This window comes from Taudactylus pleione, unplaced genomic scaffold (assembly GCF_031769625.1).
Source record: "Taudactylus pleione unplaced genomic scaffold, aTauple2 ptg000231l, whole genome shotgun sequence".
In the NCBI taxonomy this organism is placed as follows: Eukaryota; Metazoa; Chordata; class Amphibia; order Anura; family Myobatrachidae; genus Taudactylus; species Taudactylus pleione.
Window position 1 is genome coordinate 5,156,273 of NW_028284633.1, and position 26,710 is coordinate 5,182,982.

The following is a 26,710-nucleotide window of genomic DNA, read 5'->3' on the forward strand; positions in this document are numbered from 1 at the left end:
CCTCTCACAGCCTGTATGACTGCACGGTGAGGGTATAGCGCTGCTCTGTGTGTGCGCCCTTATAGAATGTTACATATGACTCCGTCTCACAGCCTGTATGATTGCACGGTGAGGGTGTAGCGCTGCTCTGTGTGTGCGCCCTTATAGAATGTCACACATGACTCCCTCTCACAGCCTGTATGATTGCACTGTGAGGGTATAGCGCTGCTCTGTGTGTGCGCCCTTATAGAATGTCACACATGACTCCCTCTCACAGCCTGTATGATTGCACGGTGAGGGTATAGCGCTGTTCTGTGTGTGTGCCCTTATAGAATGTCACACATGACTCCCTCTCACAGCCTGTATGATTGCACGGTGAGGGTATAGCGCTGCTCTGTGTGTGCGCCCTTATAGAATGTCACACATGACTCCCTCTCACAGCCTGTATGATTGCACGGTGAGGGTATAGCGCTGCTCTGTGTGTGCGCCCTTATAGAATGTTACATATGACTCCCTCTCACAGCCTGTATGATTGCACGGTGAGGGTATAGCGCTGCTCTGTGTGTGCGCCCTTATAGAATGTCACACATGACTCCCTCTCACAGCCTGTATGATTGCACGGTGAGGGTATAGCGCTGTTCTGTGTGTGTGCCCTTATAGAATGTTACACATGACTCCCTCTCACAGCCTGTATGATTGCACGGTGAGGGTATAGCGCTGCTCTGTATGTGCGCCCTTATAGAATGTTACACATGACTCCCTCTCACAGCCTGTATGACTGCACGGTGAGGGTATAGCGCTGCTCTGTGTGTGCGCCCTTATAGAATGTTACACATGACTCCCTCTCACAGCCTGTATGACTGCACGGTGAGGGTATAGCGCTGCTCTGTGTGTGCGCCCTTATAGAATGTTACACATGACTCCCTCTCACAGCCTGTATGATTGCACGGTGAGGGTATAGCGCTGCTCTGTGTGTGCGCCCTTATAGAATGTTACACATGACTCCCTCTCACAGCCTGTATGATTGCACGGTGAGGGTATAGCGCTGCTCTGTGTGTGCGCCCTTATAGAATGTTACATATGACTCCCTCTCACAGCCTGTATGATTGCACGGTGAGGGTATAGCGCTGCTCTGTGTGTGCGCCATTATAGAATGTCAGACATGATTCCCTCTCACAGCCTGTATGACTGCACGGTGAGGGTATAGCGCTGTTCTGTGTGTGCGCCCTTATAGAATGTTACACATGACTCCCTCTCACAGCCTGTATGATTGCACGGTGAGGGTATAGCGCTGCTCTGTGTGTGCGCCCTTATAGAATGTCACACATGACTCCCTCTCACAGCCTGTATGATTGCACGGTGAGGGTATAGCGCTGCTCTGTGTGTGCGCCCTAATACAATGTTACACATGACTCCCTCTCACAGCCTGTATGACTGCACGGTGAGGGTATAGCGCTGCTCTGTGTGTGCGCCCTTATAGAATGTTACACATGACTCCCTCTCACAGCCTGTATGATTGCACGGTGAGGGTATAGCGCTGCTCTGTGTGTGCGCCCTTATAGAATGTCACACATGACTCCCTCTCACAGCCTGTATGACTGCACGGTGAGGGTATAGCGCTGTTCTGTGTGTGCGCCCTTATAGAATGTCACACATGACTCCCTCTCACAGCCTGTATGACTGCACGGTGAGGGTATAGCGCTGCTCTGTGTGTGCGCCCTTATAGAATGTTACACATGACTCCCTCTCACAGCCTGTATGATTGCACGGTGATGGTATAGCGCTGCTCTGTGTGTGCGCCCTTATAGAATGTTACACATGACTCCCTCTCACAGCCTCTATGATTGCACGGTGAGGGTACAGCGCTGCTCTGTGTGTGTGCCCTTATAGAATGTCACACATGACTCCCTCTCACAGCCTGTATGATTGTACGGTGAGGGTATAGCGCTGCTCTGTGTGTGCGCCCTTATAGAATGTTACACATGACTCCCTCTCACAGCCTCTATGATTGCACGGTGAGGGTATAGCGCTGCTCTGTGTGTGCGCCCTTATAGAATGTTACACATGACTCCTCTCACAGCCTGTATGACTGCACGGTGAGGGTATAGCGCTGCTCTGTGTGTGCGCCCTTATAGAATGTTACACATGACTCCCTCTCACAGCCTGTATGATTGCACGGTGATGGTATAGCGCTGCTCTGTGTGTGCGCCCTTATAGAATGTCACACATGACTCCCTCTCACAGACTGTATGATTGCACGGTGAGGGCATAGCGCTGCTCTGTGTGTGTGCCCTTATAGAATGTTACACATGACTCCCTCTCACAGCCTGTATGATTGCACGGTGATGGTATAGCGCTGCTCTGTGTGTGCGCCCTTATAGAATGTTACACATGACTCCCTCTCACAGCCTCTATGATTGCACAGTGAGGGTACAGCGCTGCTCTGTGTGTGTGCCCTTATAGAATGTCACACATGACTCCCTCTCACAGCCTGTATGATTGTACGGTGAGGGTATAGCGCTGCTCTGTGTGTGCGCCCTTATAGAATGTTACACATGACTCCCTCTCACAGCCTGTATGATTGCACGGTGATGGTATAGCGCTGCTCTGTGTGTGCGCCCTTATAGAATGTTACACATGACTCCCTCTCACAGCCTCTATGATTGCACGGTGAGGGTATAGCGCTGCTCTGTGTGTGCGCCCTTATAGAATGTTACACATGACTCCCTCTCACAGCCTGTATGATTGCACGGTGAGGGTACAGCGCTGCTCTGTGTGTGTGCCCTTATAGAATGTTACACATGACTCCTCTCACAGCCTGTATGACTGCACGGTGAGGGTATAGCGCTGCTCTGTGTGTGCGCCCTTATAGAATGTTACACATGACTCCCTCTCACAGCCTGTATGATTGCACGGTGATGGTATAGCGCTGCTCTGTGTGTGCGCCCTTATAGAATGTCACACATGACTCCCTCTCACAGACTGTATGATTGCACGGTGAGGGCATAGCGCTGCTCTGTGTGTGTGCCCTTATAGAATGTTACACATGACTCCCTCTCACAGCCTGTATGATTGCACGGTGATGGTATAGCGCTGCTCTGTGTGTGTGCCCTTATAGAATGTTACACATGACTCCCTCTCACAGCCTGTATGATTGCACGGTGAGGGTATAGCGCTGCTCTGTGTGTGCGCCCTTATAGAATGTTACACATGACTCCCTCTCACAGCCTGTATGATTGCACGGTGATGGTATAGCGCTGCTCTGTGTGTGCGCCCTTATAGACTGTTACACATGACTCCCTCTCACAGCCTGTATGATTGCACGGTGAGGGTATAGCGCTGCTCTGTGTGTGCGCCCTTCTAGAATGTCACACATGACTCCCTCTCACAGCCTGTATGATTGCACGGTGAGGGTATAGCGCTGCTCTGTGTGTGCGCCCTTATAGAATTTTACACATGACTCCCTCTCACAGCCTGTATGACTGCACGGTGAGGGTATAGCGCTGCTCTGTGTGCGCCCTTATAGAATGTTACACATGACTCCCTCTCACACCCTGTATGATTGCACGGTGAGGGTATAGCGCTGCTCTGTGTGTGCGCCCTTATAGAATGTCACACATGACTCCCTCTCACAGCCTGTATGATTGCACGGTGAGGGTATAGCGCTGCTCTGTGTGTGGGCCCTTATAGAATGTTACACATGACTCCCTCTCACAGCCTGTATGACTGCACGGTGAGGGTATAGCGCTGCTCTGTGTGTGCGCCCTTATAGAATGTTACACATGACTCCCTCTCACAGACTGTATGATTGCACAGTGAGGGTATAGCGCTGCTCTGTGTGTGCGCCCTTATAGAATGTTACACATGACTCCCTCTCACAGACTGTATGATTGCACGGTGAGGGTGTAGCGCTGCTCTGTGTGTGCGCCCTTATAGAATGTCACACATGACTCCCTCTCACAGCCTGTATGATTGCACGGTGAGGGTATAGCGCTGCTCTGTGTGTGCGCCCTTATAGAATGTTACACATGACTCCCTCTCACAGCCTGTATGATTGCACGGTGAGGGTATAGCGCTGCTCTGTGTGTGCCCTTATAGAATGTTACACATGACTCCCTCTCACAGCCTGTATGATTGCACGGTGAGGGTGTAGCGCTGCTCTGTGTGTGCGCCCTTATAGAATGTTACACATGACTCCCTCTCACAGCCTGTATGACTGCACGGTGAGGGTGTAGCGCTGCTCTGTGTGTGCGCCCTTATAGAATGTTACACATGACTCCCTCTCACAGACTGTATGATTGCACGGTGAGGGTATAGCGCTGCTCTGTGTGTGTGCCCTTATAGAATGTTACACATGACTCCCTCTCACAGCCTGTATGATTGCACGGTGATGGTATAGCGCTGCTCTGTGTGTGCGCCCTTATAGAATGTTACACATGACTCCCTCTCACAGCCTGTATGATTGCACGGTGAGGGTATAGCGCTGCTCTGTGTGTGCGCCCTTATAGACTGTTACACATGACTCCCTCTCACAGCCTGTATGATTGCACGGTGAGGGTATAGCGCTGCTCTGTGTGTGCGCCCTTCTAGAATGTCACACATGACTCCCTCTCACAGCCTGTATGATTGCACGGTGAGGGTATAGCGCTGCTCTGTGTGTGCGCCCTTATAGAATTTTACACATGACTCCCTCTCACAGCCTGTATGACTGCACGGTGAGGGTATAGCGCTGCTCTGTGTGCGCCCTTATAGAATGTTACACATGACTCCCTCTCACAGACTGTATGATTGCACGGTGAGGGTATAGCGCTGCTCTGTGTGTGCGCCCTTATAGAATGTCACACATGACTCCCTCTCACAGCCTGTATGATTGCACGGTGAGGGTATAGCGCTGCTCTGTGTGTGCGCCCTTATAGAATGTTACACATGACTCCCTCTCACAGCCTGTATGATTGCACGGTGAGGGTGTAGCGCTGCTCTGTGTGTGCGCCCTTATAGAATGTCACACATGACTCCCTCTCACAGCCTGTATGATTGCACGGTGAGGGTATAGCGCTGCTCTGTGTGTGCGCCCTTATAGAATGTTACACATGACTCCCTCTCACAGCCTGTATGATTGCACGGTGAGGGTATAGCGCTGCTCTGTGTGTGCCCTTATAGAATGTTACACATGACTCCCTCTCACAGCCTGTATGATTGCACGGTGAGGGTGTAGCGCTGCTCTGTGTGTGCGCCCTTATAGAATGTTACACATGACTCCCTCTCACAGCCTGTATGACTGCACGGTGAGGGTGTAGCGCTGCTCTGTGTGTGCGCCCTTATAGAATGTTACACATGACTCCCTCTCACAGCCTGTATGATTGCACGGTGAGGGTATAGCGCTGCTTTGTGTGTGCGCCCTTATAGAATGTTACACATGACTTCCTCTCACAGCCTGTATGACTGCACGGTGAGGGTATAGCGCTGCTCTGTGTGTGCGCCCTTATAGAATGTTACACATGACTCCCTCTCACAGCCTGTATGATTGCACGGTGAGGGTATAGCGCTGCTCTGTGTGTGCGCCCTTATAGAATGTTACACATGACTCCCTCTCACAGCCTGTATGATTGCATGGTGAGGGTATAGCGCTGCTCTGTGTGTGCGCCCTTATAGAATGTTAGACAAGGGCTCCGGGTCGTCATTCAAAACATACAAAAGGCGTCACTGAAGACACGACAAAGGCGAAAACACAAAGACAAGTGACTCACCCTCTCCGCCATCAGAGTGCAGCAGGGGGCCAGCACGTGCATTACTCTGAGACCATTAGCTTAACAAAAGCTTAACCCCTGCGATGCCGGGACAGCTGTCGCCTTATGGTGGAAAGAAGTCGCAGCCTGAGGCCTCGTACCCACTAGCAGTCCATTAAAAATCTGTAGTAAAGTTGCGAATAATGCATTAGACGTGCGCTGTAAAGAAGCTTTTAGTAACATTAGACGAAAGAGATTCACATTTCGCAAAAGCGCTCATCTCAGATGTTTTTTTTTTTTTTTTTTTTACAAATGTCTGACAAAAACTTCTCAACTCGAATAATGGCCCTGATTCAGAGCCGGACGCTGTGACCAGAGCGCTCGCTCTGAATCAGGGCCCTCCTCCATTAATATGGAGCGTCCTCCATCGCGACCATCGGACTTGCGAGGGAAACCCTGCGGTCGGGTTTCCCAGCCGCATGGCCAGGAGTGATTTTGGCTCTATCAGAGCCAAAATCACTCCCACTGACATCACTAGTGATGTCAGTGGGCCGGCTTCAGACGGTAGGTGTTCCCATGGGAACGCCTCCGCCTGGCAGGCATGCCCCCGGCACGCCCACCAAAGGGGGCGTGCTGTCAATTAACATCGACAGCACGCCCCCTTCGCTCGCCGGGTCTCGCGAATGCAGAGCTCCCTCCGTCGTGCGCATGCGCAGTGGGGACCATCGACCCACTTGCGAGCGTACTGCCGCTCGCAAGTGGGTCTGAATGAGCCCCAATGTTTTTTAAGTGTGTGGATGCACGCAGAGCGCACTTATAGAGATCGCTAAGTAAAGGTAAAACGCAACCCAGATAAGATATTCCATAGGGACATACATGGTAGTGACATTAAAAACACCAGTATAGGGCACTAAACTATGCCAGTGAGTCATTGGAGCATATTTAATTAGGTGCGAGAATAGCAGAAATCCAGCACCTGTGGGGCTATTCCTGCACCTGCGGGGCTTTTCCTGCACCTGCGGGGCTTTTCCTGCACCTGCGGGGTTATTCCTGCACCTGCTGGGTTTTTCTTGCACCGCTGGGTTTTCAGTGCTGAAAACGCTGCGTGCATTTTTAAAAATTGAATACCGTGGGTGTCGGATGCGCGCATAACGCGGTATTCCAAAATTGGGCAGAAGATTTTTTGGTGAGAAAGCCTCGCTCCCAATTGGGGCTGATTCTGAATTGGGAACAAAAGCAGAAAAGAGCCAGTAAGTTTGCACCTGGGTAACACCATGCTGTATTTGCCCCCTTGCATTGCCGTGTGGTTTGTCCCAGGTGCAAAGTTACTGTACTCCCACCCCAGAATCAGCCCCTATTGTGCAGACGTTTGCATGGACTATTACAGCAGCATTTAGTCCGACTTCTCCTTACAGGCTGACCCGTCACTAAATGGGTAATACTGGGGATAATAACGGAGCAGGTCACGGCGCCTATAGGAAGACTCAGGATTCAAGGCCTGATTCAGCAACGACCGCAGTTGCTAATACGTGCGCAATTTGCCGATTGTTGCGTTCTGCGCATGTATATGCATCGCAGTGCGCGTGTGCGAACTAGCCATCGCAGAGTGATTGCCAGGAAGTGCCGTATGTGGGTGGTAACGGGGGTGGTTGGCCGAACGCAGGCGTGCCAGTGCGTGTGAACGCTGCTGCAGGGGCGTGCATAAATTATCCATTGCAATACCATACGCAGCCTGAGGACACATAGCGTGCGCTGAGGTTAGTAATTCCTGAGTAAGGTCAGAGCCTGTGTAAGTGTGTGTGAGGATGTGATGGTACTCCATGTTACTGATGGTGTCTCAGTCTAGTGTAATCACTGTGTGTGATGAGGTTAGTAATTCCTGAGTAGGGTCAGAGCCTGTGTAAGTGTGTGTGAGGATGTGATGGTACTCCATGTTACTGAGGGTATCTCAGTCTTGTGTAATCACTGTGTGTGATGAGGTTAGTAATTCCTGAGTAAGGTCAGAGCCTGTGTAAGTGTGTGTGAGGCTTTGATGGTACTCCATGTTACTGATGGTTTCTCAGTCTTGTGTAATCACTGTGTGTGATGAGGTTAGTAATTCCTGAGTAAGGTCAGAGCCTGTGTAAGTGTGTGTGAGGCTGTGAAATACATATAAAGTGAATGTACAATAATATGATCACACTGATAAATACATATAAAGTGAATGTACAATAATATGATCACACTGATAAATACATATAAAAGTGAATGTACAATAATATGATCACACTGATAAATAGTGGAAAATAATTGTGAATTTTCATATTTGCAAGTGATAATATAAAGAAAGTGGTGTAGGACGGTTATGACCCAATAATAAGGCTGAGCGACTGGTGACCGCGTTTCCCCTTACCGTCAGCTCCAGTAGTAAGCACACGGGATAAAGAAGAAAAGATTGTAATACGTCTCTAAGCCCAGATCTCATTACATGCACATAAACCACCATGATCAGATCACCTGGGCTGTGAGCGAGGGACCGGGAACTAAAATGTCATAGCAATCTGCTGCCATCTGCTGTACAATGGTGTAATTACACCTCAGGAAGTCTATACAATGTTATGTAGAACAAAAAAAAGTAACAATTCACGAAACCATCCATAACCTACTCAGTGACCGTGTATTACACTCAGCATAATATGACGGAGAGGAAACAGTTTTCTTCTATTGGACTATGTAAGTGTGTGGGGGTATTGGACTATGTAAGTGTGTGGGGGTATTGGACTATGTAAGTGTGTGGGGGTATTGGACTATGTAAGTGTGTGGGGGTATGGGCAGGGGAAGTGAGGTGTGCACCATTGTATGAGTTCTAGGTGCATTTTAAGAGAGAAAAACAAAATGCTGAAAATCGCTATTTATAGCATTCTTTTTATAATTCTCTTTACCCAAGTTATTCTATTGTTAGATATATGCTTTTTACATTTTTATTTTTCAATGTTTACTTTTTGATCATACTGATTTACCCTTTTTCCATGTTATTTTTATCCTTGAGTCCTGAGGCGTTTCTAGAGAGGAGGGGCACGTGTGCAGTCTCCAAAACTGGCTCCCACTGAGCTGTGTGCGGCCAGCTCCGGAGTTATAGATTCTGGGCACTATAGTGTGCCCAGAGTCTATAGAGTATGTGCAGGTCACTGGGAAAATGGCTGTGGCGGACATTTTCCAGTCGCTTTACAGCGCCGGACCCCGCGCCGATGTGGGACTCCGGAGAGGTAAGTAATACTATGGGTGCAGGGTGTGTGGTGCGGGGCCCCCCTGGACCCATTATAGATATGCCCCTACCTGAGTCTGATTCAGGTCTAATGTGTTGTCAGCACTGATAGACGCAGTGTAATCTAGATCTAGCAGCAGCTGACATAACAATGATGGAGGTGAGAGGAATAGCGCAGTGGGCATGGCCACGTCACTGAAGAGGGGTAGGCCGTCCTTACTCCTCTCACTCCGTCACGCTCCATCGGGGTGGTTTGGAAATGTGTCAGCCATGATCATCAATGCCGGCATAGATACAGTTAGCGCCTATAGCTGCCGGGCTTTCTTGCGCGGGTTGGGTCCGGGATGCCGGCGCTCGGGATCCCGGTGGTCAGAATCCTGACGCCAGCATCCAACGACAGGGTTAGTATACCGACGCCCCGTCAGTAAGTATCCAATCCCTACCCCTAACCCTCCCTGCTACCTAAGCCTCCCTCCCCCCTCCGCAGCCTAAAGCATACCTCACCCCCTAATCCAGTGGTCGGGGAACAGGGGTAAATTACCCCACATGGGGTAAAAATTTAATTCCTGGGGGTAATGGACGGACAGCCGGGCATGCATATGAATCATTATATAACATAGAATGATTCATATGCATGCCCGGCTGTGCCGCAGGGAGGCTCTAAGCCGGACGCCCGCTGAGATGTTATTACCAGTGGGCGCCCGGCTCCTTCCCTGCAGCGCCGCGTTAGCCGGAGACTGGAGTTCTCTTCTAAACTCCAGCTTCCGGCTCTCTCCATGCACACTATGGGAGAGACGTCATGACATCTCTCCCATAGTTCCGAGGAGCAGCCGGGCGGACAGGACAGCGGCGGATGCAGGAGCGGGGATTAAGGTAAGTGTTTTTTTTGTACAAGCGGCACTACATGGGCATAATATGGGGGCACTACTACAGGGGCATTATATGGTGGCACTACAGGGGCATTATATGGGGGCACTATTACAGGGACACTACTACAGAGGCATAACTATGGGGGCACTGCTACAGGGGCATAACTATGGGGGAACTGCTACAGGGGCATAACTATGAGGGCACTGCTACAGGGGCATAACTATGGGGGCACTACTACAGGGGCACTATATGGGGGCACTACTACAGAGGCATAACTATGAGGGCACTGCTACAGGGGCATAACTATGAGGGCACTGCTACAGGGGCATAACTATGAGGGGACTGCTACAGGGGCATAACTATGGAGGCACTGCTACATGGGCATAACTATGGGGGCACTGCTACATGGGCATAACTATGGGGGCACTGCTACAGGGGCATAACTATGGGGGCAATGCTACAGCGGCATTATATAGGGGCACTGCTACAGGGGCATAACTATGAGGGCACTACTACAGTGGCATAACTATGGTGGCACTGCTACAAGGGCATAACTATGGGGGCACTGCTACAGGGGCATAACTATGGGGGCACTACTATAGAATTTCCTTCCTTTCAAATCAAGGGGGTAACGTTGGCATAACTAAATATATTTTGGGGTAAATGGTAAAAAAGTTCCCTGACCCCTGCCCTAATGCCCAACCATAACCCCTAACTCCACCACTTATTTAGACCTAGGACACTACACCCCCAACATGACCTGACCACTGTACATGATCAAAATACACATCTATTACACTGTATACAGACACAGGACACTACACCCCCAACATGTCCTGACCACTGTACATGACCATAATACACATCTATTACACTGTATACAGACATAGGACACTACACCCCAACATGTCCTGACCGCTGTACATGATCATAATACACATCTATTACACTGTATACAGACACAGGACACTACACCCCCAGCATGACCTGACCACTGTACATGACCATAATACACATCTATTACACTGTATACAGACATAGGACACTACACCCCCAACATGTCCTGACCGCTGTACATGACCATAATACACATCTATTACACTGTATACAGACATAGGACACTACACCCCCAACATGACCTGACCACTGTACATGACCATAATACACATCTATTACACTGTATACAGACATAGGACACTACACCCCAACATGTCCTGACCGCTGTACATGATCATAATACACATCTATTACACTGTATACAGACACAGGACACTACACCCCCAGCATGACCTGACCACTGTACATGACCATAATACACATCTATTACACTGTATACAGACATAGGACACTACACCCCCAACATGTCCTGACCGCTGTACATGACCATAATACACATCTATTACACTGTATACAGACATAGGACACTACACCCCCAACATGTCCTGACCGCTGTACATGACCATAATACACATCTATTACACTGTATACAGACATAGGACACTACACCCCCAACATGTCCTGACCACTGTACATGACCATAATACACATCTATTACACTGTATACAGACATAGGACACTACACCCCCAACATGTCCTGACCGCTGTACATGACCATAATACACATCTATTACACTGTATACAGACATAGGACACTACACCCCCAACATGTCCTGACCACTGTACATGACCATAATACACATCTATTACACTGTATACAGACATAGGACACTACACTCCCAACATGTCCTGACCGCTTTACATGATCATAATACACATCTATTACACTGTATACAGACATAGGACACTACACCCCCAACATGACCTGACCACTGTACATGATCATAATACACATCTATTACACTGTATACAGACATAGGACACTACACCCCCAACATGTCCTGACCGCTGTACATGACCATATTACACATCTATTACACTGTATACAGACATAGGACACTACACCCCCAACATGTCCTGACCGCTGTACATGACCATAATACACATCTATTACACTGTATACAGACATAGGACACTACACCCCCAACATGGCCTGACCACGGTACAAGACCGTACCACACAGCTCTGGCACCCTATATAGATATAGGACGCTACACCCCCAACATGGCCTGACCACTGTACATGATCATAATACACAGCTCTGACACCCTATACAGACATAGGACGCTACACCCCCAATATGGCCTGACCAGGGTGCAAGACCGTACCACACAGCTCTGACACCCTATACAGACATAGGACGCTACACCCACAACATGGCCTGACCACTGTACATGATCATAATACATCTATTACACTGTATACAGACATAGGACACTACACCCTCAACATGACCTGACCACTGTACATGATCATAATACACATCTATTACACTGTATACAGACATAGGACACTACACCCCCAACATGACCTGACCACTGTACATGACCATAATACACATTTATTACACTGTATATAGACATAGGACACTACACCCCCAACATGGCCTGACCACAGTACATGACCGTACCACACAGCTCTGACACCCAATAGAGACATAGGACGCTAGGTGTAATTGGCCACTGTGTGCTACCTGGCTGTCCCTGGTGTTATTGGCCGGCTGTGTGCTACCTGGCTGTCCCTGGTGTTATTGGCCGGCTGTGTGCTACCTGGCTGTCCCTGGTGTTATTGGCCGGCTGTGTGCTCCCCTGCTGTCCCTGGTGTTATTGGTCACTGTGTGCTCCCCGGCTGTCCCTGGTGTTATTGGCCGGCTGTGTGCTCCCTGGCTGTCCCTGGTGTTATTGGCCGGCTGTGTCCTCAATGGCTGTCCCTGGTGTTATTGGCCGGCTGTGTCCTCCCTGGCTGTCCCTGGTGTTATTGGCCGGCTGTGTGCTCCCTGGCTGTCACTTATATTATTGGTCACTGTGTGCTCCCCGGCTGTCCCTGGTGTTACTGGCCGGCTGTGTGCTCCCCGGCTGTCCCTGGTGTTACTGGCCGGCTGTGTGCTCCCCGGCTGTCCCTGGTGTTACTGGCCGGCTGTGTGCTCCCCGGCTGTCCCTGGTGTTACTGGCCGGCTGTGTGCTCCCCGGCTGTCCCTGGTGTTACTGGCCGGCTGTGTGCTCCCCGGCTGTCCCTGGTGTTACTGGCCGGCTGTGTGCTCCCCGGCTGTCCCTGGTGTTACTGGCCGGCTGTGTGCTCCCCGGCTGTCCCTGGTGTTGCTGGCTGGCTGTGTGCTCCCTGGCTGTCCCTGGTGTTACTGGTCACTGGCTGTCCCTGTGTGCTCCCTGGCTGTCCCTGGTGTTATTGGTCACTGTGTGCTCCCTGGCTGTCCCTGGTGTTATAGGTCACTGTGTGCTCCCTGGCTGTCCCTGGTGTTATTGGCCGGCTGTGTGCTCCCTGGCTGTCCCTGGTCACTGTGTGCTCCCTGGCTGTCCCTGGTCACTGTGTGCTCCCCGGTTGTCCCTGGTGTTATTGGCCGGCTGTGTGCTCCCCGGCTGTCCCTGGTGTTATTGGCCGGCTGTGTGCTCCCCGGCTGTCCCTGGTGTTACTGGCCGGCTGTGTGCTCCCCGGCTGTCCCTGGTGTTACTGGCCGGCTGTGTGCTCCCCGGCTGTCCCTGGTGTTACTGGCCGGCTGTGTGCTCCCCGGCTGTCCCTGGTGTTACTGGCCGGCTGTGTGCTCCCCGGCTGTCCCTGGTGTTGCTGGCCGGCTGTGTGCTCCCTGGCTGTCCCTGGTGTTGCTGGCTGGCTGTGTGCTCCCTGGCTGTCCCTGGTGTTACTGGTCACTGGCTGTCCCTGTGTGCTCCCTGGCTGTCCCTGGTGTTATTGGTCACTGTGTGCTCCCTGGCTGTCCCTGGTGTTATAGGTCACTGTGTGCTCCCTGGCTTTCCCTGGTGTTATTGGCCGGCTGTGTGCTCCCTGGCTGTCCCTGGTCACTGTGTGCTCCCTGGCTGTCCCTGGTCACTGTGTGCTCCCTGGTTGTCCCTGGTGTTATTGGCCGGCTGTGTGCTCCCCGGCTGTCCCTGGTGTTACTGGCCGGCTGTGTGCTCCCCGGCTGTCCCTGGTGTTACTGGCCGGCTGTGTGCTCCCCGGCTGTCCCTGGTGTTACTGGCCGGCTGTGTGCTCCCCGGCTGTCCCTGGTGTTGCTGGCCGGCTGTGTGCTACCTGGCTGTCCCTGGTGTTGCTGGCTGGCTGTGTGCTCCCTGGCTGTCCCTGGTGTTACTGGTCACTGGCTGTCCCTGTGTGCTCCCTGGCTGTCCCTGGTGTTATTGGTCACTGTGTGCTCCCTGGCTGTCCCTGGTGTTATAGGTCACTGTGTGCTCCCTGGCTGTCCCTGGTGTTATTGGCCGGCTGTGTGCTCCCTGGCTGTCCCTGGTCACTGTGTGCTCCCTGGCTGTCCCTGGTCACTGTGTGCTCCCTGGCTGTCCCTGGTGTTATTGGCCGGCTGTGTGCTCCCTGGCTGTCCCTGGTGTTATTGGCTGGCTGTGTGCTCCCTGGCTGTCCCTGGTGATATTGGCCGGCTGTGTGCTCCTGGCTGTCCCTGGTGATATTGGCCGGCTGTGTGCTCCCTGGCTGTCCCTGGTGTTACTGGTCACTGTGTGCTCCCTGGCTGTCCCTGGTGATATTGGCCGGCTGTGTGCTACCTGGCTGTCCCTGGTATTATTGGTCACTGTGTGCTCCCTGGCTGTCCCTGGTGTTATTGGCCGGCTGTGTGCTCCCTGGCTGTCCCTGGTGTTACTGGTCACTGGCTGTCACTGTGTGCTCCCTGGTTGTCCCTGGTGTTATTGGTCACTGTGTGCTCCCTGTCTGTCCCTGGTGTTGCTGGCCGGCTGTGTGCTCCCTGGCTGTCCCTGGTATTATTGGTCACTGTGTGCTCCCCAGCTGTCCCTGGTATTATTGGTCACTGTGTGCTCCCTGGCTGTCCCTGGTGTTATTGGCCGGCTGTGTGCTACCTGGCTGTCCCTGGTGTTATTGGCCGGCTGTGTGCTCCCTGGCTGTCCCTGGTGTTATTGGCCGGCTGTGTGCTCCCTGGCTGTCCCTGGTATTATTGGTCACTGAGTGCTCCCCGGCTGTCCCTGGTGTTATTGGCCGGCTGTGTGCTCCCCGTCTGTCCCTGGTGTTATTGGCCGGCTGTGTGCTCCCCGGCTGTCCCTGGTATTATTGGTCACTGAGTGCTCCCTGGCTGTCCCTGGTGTTATTGGTCACTGTGTGCTCCCCGGCTGTCCCTGGTGTTATTGGCCGGCTGTGTGCTCCTGGCTGTCCCTGGTGTTATTGGTCACTGTGTGCTCCCTGGCTGTCCCTGGTGTTATTGGTCACTGTGTGCTCCCTGGCTGTCCCTGGTGTTATTGGCCGGCTGTGTGCTTCCTGGTGTTATTGGCCGGCTGTGTGCTCCCTGGCTGTCCCTGGTGTTATTGGCCGGCTGTGTGCTACCTGGCTGTCCCTGGTGTTATTGGCCGGCTGTGTGCTCCCTGGCTGTCCCTGGTGTTGTTGGTCACTGTGTGCTCCCTGGCTGTCCCTGGTGTTATTGGCCAGCTGTGTGCTCCCTGGTGTTATTGGCCGGCTGTGTGCTCCCTGGCTGTCCCTGGTGTTATTGGCCGGCTGTGTGCTCCCTGGCTGTCCCTGGTGTTATTGGCCGGCTGTGTGCTCCCTGGCTGTCCCTGGTGTTATTGGCCGGCTGTGTGCTCCCTTGCTGTTACTGGTGTTATTGGCCGGCTGTGTGCTCCCTGGCTGTCCCTGGTGTTATTGGCCGGCTGTGTGCTCCTGGCTGTCCCTGGTATTATTGGTCACTGTGTGCTCCCTGGCTGCCCCTGGTGTTATTGGCCGGCTGTGTGCTCCCTGGCTGTCCCTTGTGTTATTGGCCGGCTGTGTGCTCCCTGGCTGTCCCTGGTGTTATTGGTTGGCTGTATTGGCCTCCCTGGCTGTCCCTGATGTTATTGGTTGGCTGTGTGCTCCCTGGCTGCGTAGCTGTGTGTATTTCCCATTTACCCTGACTGTTAACTGTGTGCACCCCCCCACCTTGCCTGCCCCTAACCTCCTCCTTGCCCCCAGTACTGCCCCAGCTGCTATCTACCCTTACCCCCTCCATACCCTTAGTACTGCCTCCCTTAACCCCTTTCTTGCCCCAGCTGCTATCTACCCTTACCCCCTCCATACCCTTAGTACTGCCTCCCTTAACCCCTTTCTTTCCCCAGCTGCTATCTACCATTGCCCCCTTCCTACCCCAGCACTACCTGCTCCTAGCCTCCTCCTTGCCCCCAGCACTGTCACAACTACTGTCTGCCCTTACCCCTCCCTACCCCCAGCTCTGCCTGCCCTTACTCCCCTCTAACCCCAGCTCTACCCCAACTTCTCCCTGCCTTTACCCCCAGCTCTACCCCAACTGTTAACTACCGCCTGCCCTCACCCCCCATAATATGTGATGGGACCGCATCAATTGGAGTAGGACCCCAACTTTTTAAATTGAGGAATCCCTGGGACCCACATTTTGTTCGCTCAGCGGGATCACTGGTGCATTATTAAGACGCAGTGTCAGCGTACACGTCACATGGCTATATTACACACAGCGGCACTCGCAGTGCTTGCTATAGGGTATGGTCAGCCACAAGCGCTGCGTATGGGTCCGATGTTACCGATTGTGTAATACACTTCCTGGAGATGATGTGTGTTACGAAGGGAAAGTGTGCGTCTAGTGTCAGGCTGGTGGTCGTTTAAATACATACCGCGATCTACGGCAAGACAGAGTGGGCGTGCTAATGTCTTGCTAGTGATCGAAGGATTAGCATACTTTGGCTGCTGACGGCTGCGTGCGAACGCATCCTAGCGAGCGGGTCTGAATCAGGTCCTCAATGAATCGCTAATCAAACTTTAGTAAATTTATCCCCTGGTGTCTATCTAGACCAGCGTTTTGCAACCACTGTGCCGTGGCACACTAGTGTGCCGTGAGCAGTTGTCTTGGCAATTTAAAAATCTTGTGTAGTGTGCCTCGGGTTGAAAAGGTTGGAAATCCCTGATCTACACATTTTCTACCTTTATACTGCAGCTCTTTCAATCCTCATCCCTTTCAGCAGCCGACTATTGGGCACGTCTGATTGGTCACATCAGATGTGACCACGCCAGGCAAGAGGTTAGCCACAGAATACAGCATACTGTACCTCCCAAAATCTTTGAACCTGCAGTCACGCTGCGCATCTCGTCCCCAATTTCTGCCACTCTGGAGGCGTGTCCAGCGCTCCCCGAACCATTGGGCTGACGCCGGCGTTTCCCAGTTCAGTAACCCTCCCCCTCCGTCCCCGATGCCTAACCCCTAACCCTTTCCCTAACACCAGTATTTACCGTCGGGATAGATATGGTAGCGGCAGCACAAATATTGGGTACTTACAGAGCTCGCACCTATACCCTTATGTATCCTGTATGTGAGCATCCTGTTAGGGAACAATCCATTTAGATAGTGTCGAAGCCGGATGATTGGCTGAGACCAGATCTTAAAATTAATATGGAGCGACGCCATTTTAGGTTGCCTCAGACGACGCCATCTTGCGTCGTCAGCATGAAACCATGGTGTGTGATTCTAATATGCTATTATTAGCATTGTGCGATCGCATTACCACTGCGTACTGTTTAAAACCCTATCATACCCCATATGCACGGATACACATATAAATATATATATTTAAAGACTTCATATATTCAGTGATGACAGACTTGTCTTGTAGACATGTCTGTGACAAATAATCAAGAATACACAAAAATACTGTGAGTGTTTACTTCAAATATATACACAGTATGTCTGAGGCAAGTGAAATATAACCCAGACACTGATATGCACAATTGAAGTGTCCTAAATGTAGATTATTAAACAATTGCCAGACGTGTAGCTATTGTTAACAAGTATCCAATGCTGATATATTTAAGATGTATTAGGGAAGCCTTTTGTTAAAATTATCAGATTGTTTGCCAAGGCTTGCTCCATCCATGAACAGGACAAAACCCCATTGTCTGTCATTCCTGACAGAAGTAAAATAAATAATGACCTGTTTGAGGATATATATATATATATATATATATATATATATACACATATACATACACTTAAACGATCACATGGGTGATCACACATTAATGCATACACACATTAAATAATATGAGATATGGTAAGAACTTACCTTTGTTATCTCTATTTCTACGAAATCCATAGGGTTCCACAGGATACCTTGGGGTATAGGTGATGATGTCAGGCATCAGGCGGGCACCATAGAGTTAAGTTTTCAGCCTCCCAGGATGCACTAGGGCCCCCCTCCTATACCCCGCCCCTGAGCCAAGGCATCTCAGTTAAGTACCAAGCCATAGGCCGGAGGAGGAGAAGGAAGAGAGAGAAAAAAAGATCTGGACACACACAAGAATCACATTCTCACCAGAGGGAGACGGAAAAAAACGGTGACCAGAGTAAAGCCCATCTGCAGCACAGGTGCGACAGGGCGGGAGTCCTGTGGAACCCTATGGACTTCATAGAAATAGAGATAACAAAGGTAAGTTCTTACCATATCTCATATTTTCTACATCAGGGTCCATAGGGTATCCACAAGATACCTTGGGGATGTCCCAAAGCAGTATCCTTTAAGGGTGGGGATGCTCATGTGCTGAAAGGAGAATCCGCCGCCTGAAGGAAGCATCCTGAGAGGCAAAGGTGTCAAACGCGTAATACCTCACAAAGGTATGGACAGAGGACCACGTAGTAGCCTTGCAGATGTGGACTGCAGAGGCACCACGTCGAGCTGCCCACGAAGGACCCACAGACCTAGTGGAATGAGCCTTCAGAGAAGGAGGGACCGGTAGGCCTTCATGAAGATAAGCTTCAGAAATAGCCATACGGATCCAGGCTGCCAAAGTTTGCTTTGAAGCAGGCCAACCCTTTTTACGGAAGCCATAGAGGACAAACAAGGCATCCGACTTCCTAAACGAAGAAGTGCGGTCAACATAAATCCTTAAGGCCCGCACAACGTCCAAAGTGGCCTCACCCACTGAAAGATCAGGTGAGTTAAAAGCCGGCACAACGATTTCCTCGTTGATATGGAAAATTGAAACAACTTTGGGAAGGAATCCAGGACGAGTGCGCAGCACCGCCCTGTTCCTATGAAAAATCAGAAAAGGGGGTCTACAGGAGAGAGCCCCTAAGTCAGAAACACGTCTGGCCAAAGCAATGGCCAGAAGGAATATTGTTTTAGCTGTCAGCCATTTAAGGTCCACTGAGCCCAGTGGTTCAAACGGCGGTCCTTGGAGAGCCCTCAGGACCACAGCTAAATCCCAAGGCGCCAATTCGAAGAACACCTTGCATAAAGGTGTGCACATCAGGGATTGTAGCAATCCTACGATGGAACCAGACAGACAGGGCAGACACCTGCACCTTCAGAGAAGGCGAAGCCCATGGTCTAGCCCCGCCTGTAGGAAAGCTAACACTCTAGACAGATGGAACTCCCGAGAGGCATAACCTCTCGGTCGACACCACTGGAAGAACGTATGCCACACACGATGGTATATCCTCGCAGAGGATGGTTTCCGAGCTCTTAGCATGGTTTGTACCACAGAGCTGGAAAAACCCCTGGACCTTAACATGGCCGTCTCAACAGCCACGCCGTCAAAGACAGCCCAGCCAGTTCCAGGTGAAGACAAGGACCCTGTGATAGCAAGTCCGGTTGTAGCGGCAACCGCAGAGGAATGTCCACGGACAGACTCCCAAGGTCTGAGAATCAGTGCCGCCTGGCCACTCGGGAGCTATCAACAGGAGCGTACCTCCTTCCTGTTTGAATTTGGATTACCCGCGGAAGAAGGGAAAACGGAGGAAAGAGATAAGCAAACCGGAACGTCCACTGGACGGACAGAGCATCCACCAGAGGCGCCTTTTTGTCTCTTGTTCGAGACCTGTACACCGGCAACTTGTTGTTGTGCTGTGACGCCATGAGGTCTATCTCTGGAAGATCCCACCTGTCCACCAGAAGTTGAAAGACGTCCTGGTGCAGAGACCATTCCCCCGGATGTACGTCCTGGCGACTGAGAAAGTCCGCCTCCCAGTTGAGGACTCCCGGGATGAATATTGTTGATATGGCCGGGAGATTGCGCTCCGCCCAGACCAGGATGCGGGACACCTCTACGAGTGCCGCCGGACTTCGGGTTCCTCCTTGTCGATTTATGTAGGCCACGGTGGTGGCGTTGTCCAACTGGACCTGCACGGGGTGACCTTGGAGAACCCGATGTGCCTGCTGGAGAGCATTGAAAACCTCGCGGAGTTCCAAGATGTTTATTGGAAGCTCCTTTTCTGCCTGAGTCCACCTGCCCTGGAACAAGTGTGGACCCGTGACAGCTCCCCAGCCCCGAAGGCTGGCATCCATTGTTAACAGGACCCAGTTCGCCACCCAAAATGGACGACCCTTGTTGAGGTGGGTCGTCTGCAACCACCAGGCTAGAGACAGGCGAACCTCCGGAGTGAGCACCATCGTCTGAGACTTTAGACTCTGAGGCAGTCCATTCCATTTGGACAGGATCAATTGCTGCAGAGGTCTGGAGTGAAACTGGGCATATTCCACCATGTGGAATACTGACACCATGGAGCCCAGTAACCTCATTGCCGAGTGCAGAGACACTCGGCGACTCTGCAGACAGCTGCGCACCCTCAACTGTAAGGCAGAGATCTTTTCCCCCGTCACAAAGATCCTCTGCTGTCTGGAGTCCAATAAGGTTCCGAGGTGCAGAATCCTCTGAGACGGGATCAGGGTGGACTTTTGCCAGTTTATTAACCAGCCGTGACGTTGCAGAACTGCAATTGTCAGGTTCAAGTGGCGAAGAAGGAGCTCTGGAGATCCTGCCACCAACAGAAGGTCATCTAGGTACGGCAACATGCGGACTCCCTGCAGCCACAGGTAAGCCGCCATGACCGTCATGACCTTGGTGAACACTCGTGGTGCTGTCGCCAGGCCAAAAGGTAATGCCCGAAACTGGAAGTGATCGCTGCGGATTGCAAACCTGAGGAACTGTTGATGGCGCAAAAGAATAGGGACATGCAGGTAAGCGTCCTGTATGTCCAAAGACACCATGTAATCCCCAGGTTCCAGCGCCAGAATGATGGACTGTAGGGTCTCCATCCGAAACCGCGGCACCTGCAAGGACTTGTTGAGGGCCTTGAGGTTGAGAATCAGACGGTACGACCAATTGGGTTTCTGCACCAAAAATAGATTGGAATAGAAACCCTGGCCCCTCTGGGAGAATGGAACAGGCACTATAACTCCAGCCTGGAGCATAGTGTGCAAAACATTCCGCAGTTCCAAGGCTTTGTTGCGGTCTAATGGAAGGCCCGTGGTGAAGAACCGGGATAGGGGCCTGTGCCGAAAGGAGAGGGCATACCCGTGAGAAACCACCTCGTGAACCCAATTGTCTGTCGTGGTTATCGACCAACACTGGGCGAACTGCAGCAGGCGGCCTCCCACTCTGGGATCCCCCAAAGGGAGGCCCAGACCGTCAGGCCGCAGGTTTGTTATCTGACTTAGGGGCCGGACGTCTGGTACTCCAGGCCTGTTTCCTGGGCTTGGCCGTTTTCTTGGGCCCAGCCTGTCGGGGAAAAGACTGTGCTTTAGGCCTATCCTGGGCCCTGTAAGGCCGAAAGGACGACGTACCCGAACTTGAAGGGACCGCAGCAGACGGGAGACATGCAGATTTGGCTGCTGCCAGTGTGGCTACAATTTTGTCCTGATCCGGACCAAATAGGACTTCTCCATTAAAAGGCAAAGCTTCTAAGCCCTTTTTGGAATCAGCGTCTGCCTTCCAAGATCGCAACCATAAGGTGCGACGAGCAGCAACAGCTGCCGAAGAAATTCGAGATGTGAGGATACTGATATCCAAGGCCGCTTCATTGATGTAAGTGGCCGAATCCCGGAGATTGCCTACCAACTCGGCCTGTTCAGCCGAACAGTCGGAATCCAAAGACGCCCCCAAGCTATCAGCCCAGCGCTCCATAGCACTGGCTACCCAACATACGGCCATAGACGGTCTGGATGCCCCCCCCCCCCCCCCCGCGAGGGAATAAATGGACTTTAGGCAGATCTCCGCCTTGCGGTCTGTTCCCTCCTTCAAGGAGGACATGGAGGGCATGGGCAAGGTGGCACTTCGGACTAGGCGTGTCACATGAGAATCCACCTGAGGAGGGGATTCCCACTTAGAAAAATAATTGTCCGCAAACAGATAAGCCACTGCCAGGATGTTTCCACGCCTCCTCTAAATGGTCTACTAACTGACCCGAAAGAGGAAACACTGTGGCGTCACCCTTAATATCCTTAGAAAAGACATATTTGGACTTGGACACCGGAGGATCGTCATCCTCAATAACTAAAGCCGTGCGGACTGCCTGAATAAGGCCATGAATATAAACCTTGGACTTAGCGTCCGACTCTTTGGTACGGAGAGGTTCTTGGTCAGATAGATCCAGAATCTCACCATCATCGGACGTCACGTCGTCATCCTCATAAGGAGCGGACAGAGACGCCACAGGCCGCTTATGTGGCCGCAACACAGACTCCCCTTGTAACACGTCCGACAAATGCTGTACCGAACTTGTCAGTGAATGAACCCACGCAGGCTCCTAAGAGACCGGGGGAGAGGAAATAGGGAGACTGTGGGGTACCATCAATTGTCTCGGGAACCCCTGCATGGGTGACGACACCACTGACTAATGGGACAATCCCATCTGGGAAAACGCAGGTGGCGGAGCTAACTGGCCCACTAGGGTTCGAAGCGCTTTAGCGAAACAAGCCCAGGGAGGTTCCTGTACCGGAGCCGTGACAGTTATTGGCTGCGCCACTAAATAGCACTGCCGACATAGCCCCTCCGCGTTACCCTCCCCCTCCGCTATTGGTACATTGCACTTAGTACACATAATCTGGAGAGGAAATTCACACTCAGACATGTTGGTAAGTATGTGACCCCTCTCACTGATACTCGTTAGTATAGTGGGAGAAGCACCCTGCAAGCACCGCACCGCACCGCAAGGGCTTTAGCAGAGGAAGAGCAGGGACAGTAAAATAACTGACAGTAGAAAGTGAAAGTACAGGCAGCAGACGCTAGCAGAAGTTACATACAATACAGAAGAAATTAATCCCTGCACTATCAGCGCTGTTCCTCAACTACACAGACACAGAGCCTGGTAGGACACAGCGCTGCATACACAGACCTGTTTCAACGGAGAAAAGGTATGCCGGGGGACCCAGACCGCGATGCCACCGTCCGCAGCTCCAGCAGCGTTCACCATACAAAGATGGCCACCGAGGAGCAGAGAGGAGGCCGGCCTGGGGGAGGAGCGCTGCCACAGGACCAATCGGCAGCGCAGAGAGGGCTGTGTTCAGCGGGGGAAGCGCCGGCTGTGTACAGGGAAGGCGCGCTCCCCTGGCATGCAATTAACCCCTGGGACGCCGCAGCACTTGCCGCTCAGCTGCGGCCCGCTGTCCCAGGGGGGTAGTGGAAGCGCAGGTTAGTTACCTGGCTCCACGCTGCAGCCAGTCCCCAGGGAGCCCCCTGCCTGGGGACTGTGGACCATGTGCTCAGGAGGGACCCACTGCGGGACCCCCGCTGCTTACCTGCTGCCCCTTGAATCGGGCCATGGTCCGAAACATCTGGGGTCACTGCTAGCCGTGACCCCAGATGCTTACCAGCATCCCCGGATCAGTACCGGCGTTCTGGTACCGGTGGGGTGTAAGGGAGACAGCATGGATGTCAGCAGTGACTGTCCATGCTGTACTTCCAGATGTGCAGCCACAGCTGCCTTGAAGAAAACTTCAGGGGCTATCCTTAGCCCCCCTCTAAACATGTGCTCCGACTCCGAGTCGGGCACCAACGAAACTGAGATGCCTTGGCTCGGGGGCGGGGTATAGGAGAGGGACCCTAGTGCATCCTGGGAGGCTGAAAACTTAACTCTATGGTGCCCGATGCCTGACGTCATCACCTATACCCCAAGGTATCCTGTGGATACCCTATGGACCCTGATGTAGAAAAAACATATAAATATATCAAAGCACAAAACATAAAACCGCACCCCACATATTAGCGAAACTATGCAATATTGTTACACTTACACATTGCACACTTACATAAAAAGGTTCCCTAGCATTAAGGTTAATATTCAAGGTTTATTCATTAAGTATGTAATAAAACGACTGCATTTAAGATCTCAGGTTTAGTACATGATAAACAGACCGTGTTTGGTGCTATTCTAAACCACTGTGTATTTGCAGGCTTCCGGTTCCATCGGCAAAGAAATCGCAACACGTGTCTGGGTATTATGGATCATAGAGAGATAGGCATTAAAATATACTATGTAATGCAGCCAGTTTAGACTTGTTCTTCAGCGGGAAAATGGACACAAAGGGCTGTTGGAGACTGGACTGTGAACATACAAATTGACCTATGAACTGTATCGTAATAGGAGAACTAGGAAGAAGAACCAATGGGATTATACCAACTTGTTCTATTGTATTGCCTATCTCTACAAGGGTTTATATGCAAGCTCCCTGAACCTGCTGGGGAGTCATCATATTCTTTCTGTTGACGGAGGCTTCACCTTTGATGCCGGAAATCTGGATCCAGAGCGCCTGCGTAATGTATTGACTGTACCTTGTTTATGTATAATCTTTTGCACTAATTGTATTTAGATCACAGCGTGTAACTATCTGCTTTTTGGTGAATAATATCTTTTTGTGCTTTGGAAACACAATCAAAGTCTGAAGAGCAATTATTTCTTGTGTGACTTATTACGCTAAATAGCGACATTTTAGAGTGTATAGATAGGTAGGAATCAACAGAAGGTGCATCAGGCTAGTGTCACACAAGCTCTCTCTGCACCAGGGACAGTCCCAGGCTACAAACAGTACTGACCAACTGCACAATAACACCTCATGCTAGGTGCAATTTGTATCACCTGTCCTTCTCCAGACTTTATAGAATGCTATATAATATATAGGGCTCTGTTTATTAAGGCCCGGCGAGCCTTAGCCGTTTCCACCGGAGATAAGAATTTTTGCTATTTATCAATGATTACCACCTGCAGTTTTTCTATTGTATATTTTGTACAAAACTCCCAAATTGGGTCACACATGCACATAGGGGTCCTGGGCTGCCAGCAGGTATCGTCAGGGGACAATTGCTCAATTGTCCTGGCAAATGTTAATAAATTGGCTCTATAGTGTTTACATACGTGTCACCCCGTCCTTCTTCCTGCTGTCCCTGAGGGTAAATGTATCATCAAAACACTTTTTTGCACGCAATGACAGCTCCTGTTTTGCTGTTTGTCGTTGTGAAGCAGGAAGCTATAACGCCGGAATGCCGATGTACGGGAGATCCCTGCATGTTCTGTAGTGCATCTGACTGGAACTAATGCGATACTTATTTTTATCCCTTAGTTATATGGTGCCACAAGGGGTCCGCTGCGATGATTTGCACTGTACATAAACAGAATGAGCAAAACAAGAACAAGTGACTTACAGTCATACTTACCAACGCTCCCTGGCTTAGCACCAATCTCCCTGACTCCCTGAAGAGTCTAGAAATCTCCCCGATTGCACCTTACCCCCATTATGTAGCTGCTATATAAAAAAGGGAATCGACAGTGAAAGGCTGAATGGCGAAGATCCCAACTAGAGGTGTTAAGTAGCCTAACCATCCCTTCTCCCCCCCTAACTCTCCCTTAGTGGTGCCTAACCATAACTACCCGGGGGGGGGGGGGGGTGCCTAACCCTAACCCCCCCCTTCCCGCACCCTAAACCTAACCAAACTAGGGGGGGGGTGCCTAACCTTAACCTCCCCCAATGGTGCCTAACCATAGCCCCCCCTTCCCACACCCTAGCCTAATGGGTACACTGACACACCATGGCCCCGGTACAGTGACACACCACAGAGCCGTTACAGTGACACACCATGGAACCGTTACAGTTACACACCCCGGCCCCTGTACCCTGACACACCGCAGAACTGGTACACTGACACACCCTGGCCCCGGTACAGTGACACACCCCAGCCCCTGTACACTGACACACCCCAGCCCCTGTACACTGACACACCCTGGCCCCGGTACAGTGACACACCCTGGCCCCGGTACAGTGACACACCCCAGCCCCTGTACACTGACACACCCTGGCCCCGGTACAGTGACACACCCTGGCCCCGGTACAGTGACACACCCCAGCCCCTGTACACTGACACACCCCGGCCCCGGTACAGTGACACACCCCAGCCCCTGTACACTGACACACCCTGGCCCCGGTACAGTGACACACCCCAGCCCCTGTACCCTGACACACCGCAGAACTGGTACACTGACACACCCTGGCCCCGGTACAGTGACACACCCCAGCCCCTGTACACTGACACACCCCAGCCCCTGTACCCTGACACACCGCAGAACTGGTACACTGACACACCCTGGCCCCGGTACAGTGACACACCCCAGCCCCTGTACACTGACACACCCTGGCCCCGGTACAGTGACACACCCCAGCCCCTGTACACTGACACACCCCAGCCCCTGTACCCTGACACACCGCAGAACTGGTACACTGACACACCCTGGCCCCGGTACAGTGACACACCCCAGCCCCTGTACACTGACACACCCCGGCCCTGGTACGCTGACACACACCAGAGTTTGATAATAAATCTCCAAACCCCCATTATCCACTATTACATCTAAAACAAACTTGTTTTATTAGTCCAGGCTACACACTAGACGATTTGATTAATGATTTGGACAATTCCAACGCATCGGAACGACAAATCGTTAAAATCGTCCAGTGTGTATGTACTACATCGCGTGATGCGCGCTTCAGTGGGGCCGTCAATCGACGCGGCTGATGATCCCAAGAAGCAGTAT

General features: G+C 51.7%; 1 protein-coding gene across 1 annotated transcript in view; it reads right to left on the reverse strand.

The window, feature by feature from the left end:
• Nucleotides 1–26,710, reverse strand: part of ITPRIP (inositol 1,4,5-trisphosphate receptor interacting protein) — a 102,954-nt gene that overhangs the window by 75,762 nt on the left and 482 nt on the right. The window lies entirely within an intron of this gene.